At 35.0% G+C, this 2297-nt stretch overlaps 1 long non-coding RNA gene across 1 annotated transcript; it reads right to left on the bottom strand.

The window, feature by feature from the left end:
• Nucleotides 1-681: 681 nt before the first annotated feature.
• On the bottom strand, nt 682-1592 carry LOC149035557 (uncharacterized). Its single transcript, XR_016182503.1, has 3 exons — nt 1455-1592; nt 1100-1141; nt 682-823 (listed from the first exon to the last, which is right to left on the bottom strand). It is a non-coding gene; the product is annotated as an uncharacterized LOC149035557 (long non-coding RNA).
• Between the last annotated feature and the right edge of the window lie 705 nt (nt 1593-2297).

Here is a 2297-nt window from a genome sequence, read left to right as displayed (position 1 = left end):
TTTATGCCAAGGTAGACTCTACCCCCACATTTACATATATATACAGCATTGAGCACTTTATGCCAAGGTAGACTCTACCCCCACATTTACATATATATATATATATATATATATATATATATATATATATATATATATATATTGTTTTTCTAAAACTATAAGCTAAAACACCAGAAATGGAAGTGGAAGTTTAGCTCAATGTGTGTAATTTGTCTCCCATTCAAGACTTGAAAACCTAATGTATGACTCCCAAAGTATCTGAAAAAAATGAGCTATTCTATGTCCAATATTTATCTAATGGTTTGACAACAGGAATATTTTAAAAAATTGCAAAATCAAGAAAAACTAAACAAAAAGGCAAAATTAATACAACCCCAAAGTACTTGAACCTTTGTATCTGGACTTCATTGGCAAACAGGCTCAGAAATTTTAGCTGTTCATCTTAGTACCAAAGTAGCAGTTTTTTGGACTTGTACCTCCAAAATGATCACAACTTCATTAAATGCATGTGATGGCAAACACACAAGAACAAAGGTCATGAACTTAAAAGGTGAGAGTGATTATTTTGCAACTTTTTAGTTTAAGGCAAGAGATTCAGCACCACAAAATTGTCTCTCTTCACTGCAAGCAGAAGAGGTGAAGCAATAGATTTTTAGACCATACCAATCCATTCAGTTTCCAAGTCAACTTAGTCTACTATCCTGCTAACCATACAAGGATACTCTGCAATAATTTTTTTTTTTGCAATCCACTGTTGTTCAGAGTACTTTAGGCTGCTGATGAGATATCCCTTCTGGGTATCCAATTCTACTGAGGCAGAGAACTGTACAAAAAAACAAACAAATGAGCAAATTAATTTGTTGTTGGAGAACAGTAAATTTTTGCAACTACAAAGTTGCAAAATATTTGTAAGCAAACTGTGCATAAGAAGTAAAAACACAATAATGGTGATCATCAATGATGTATTTTCACCAAACTGTATATGTACTTATCAAGAAAAGAAATCATACCTCTATGCACTTCAGTTTTAGTTCAGTATTCATGAATAAATAAGGATTACTTGTAGACTTAAAAACCAAAACAAAGAAAAGTTTCTTACCCTCGATGGTAGTTGGAATTTTGAAAGCCATTCAGGAGGAACCTGTAGGTAAATATTTGTTTTCAAAAAAATTAAACTGTCTGATAACATCCTATCAATTCACTAATTTTTTAATTTACCAGATTTAAAAATTGGGTTTACTTTGTTTTATGGATGGTGCAAGTAAATACATATCTAATATATTTCAATAAAAATAAAGCAAATCTCGCCATTTTTGTAGGTGCAATCCCCGAGATTTGTCATCTTTAACTGACCAACTGGCACCTTGTGTGTTTTCCTTTAGGATATAATCGAAAGAAAGTAATCGATAATGTACTCTTCACCATCCTGCTAAGTTTAATATACAAGAACTTACTTAGACAGTGCTCAGTTCTGTCGCCTCGTCCATAAAACAGAGATCCTTGGGCGATTTACCCTTTTCTTTCGGTGCCAATGTCACCTCTAAATTTTCATAATCGCTGATGTTATCTGAATCATCAATCGACGTTTGAACCGTCTTACTCGAAGGACTTGATTCTGCACGCTGAAAGAGTGAGAGCCAAAAAATCAGCTTAATTGAATGCAAACAAAGACATAGACATAAAAATATCATTTCATCTTTTCAAGAAAAAGATTAAGAATTCAGAGTGAGAGATCCTAAAATCAGAGAATCTTGAAATAAGTTAAATCCATCTTGTGCAAATGCAGTATTCGAACTGTAACCGTCTCTATCTCTCGGCGCCAAAATTTGATCACGTGACTTTAGTTGCGAAACCGCTGAGACTCAACAAGACTCGGGAGAAGAGGCGAACCATTCATGCGTCAAATTCTCTGGTGGGAAAATTAATTATCGTACCGACGAAGAACTCTTGTCATCTCTAGGTTCAGCATTCATTGCAATCAATTTCTTGAGCTTTAGACGCTCTTTTATAATAGGGATGTAGTGCCTTGGTACGTCTGCATCTTGGGCGATCGCAAGGAGATCTTGGCCATCGCAACCGTCTTTTTCTGCAAGATAAGATACGAACAAAGATCAATGGAGCGGTCAAGTTTGTGAATGTAAAGTTGCAGTAAAATACGTTGTTAAGAAATGTCTTTTGCCTACCTTTCCTTTCTTAAGTCTCATTCCATGCGACTGTAGCCAAGAAACAGCCTCTTTAGTAACGAATTCGTTGCTATAATTCATTATTGTTTCCGACGCACGTGGTCTAGGTTCGAC

The sequence above is a fragment of the Pocillopora damicornis genome, chromosome 13, assembly GCF_964200805.1.
Source record: "Pocillopora damicornis chromosome 13, jaPocDami1.2, whole genome shotgun sequence".
In the NCBI taxonomy this organism is placed as follows: domain Eukaryota; kingdom Metazoa; phylum Cnidaria; class Anthozoa; order Scleractinia; family Pocilloporidae; genus Pocillopora; species Pocillopora damicornis.
This window is presented reverse-complemented; position numbering and strand designations above follow the sequence as displayed.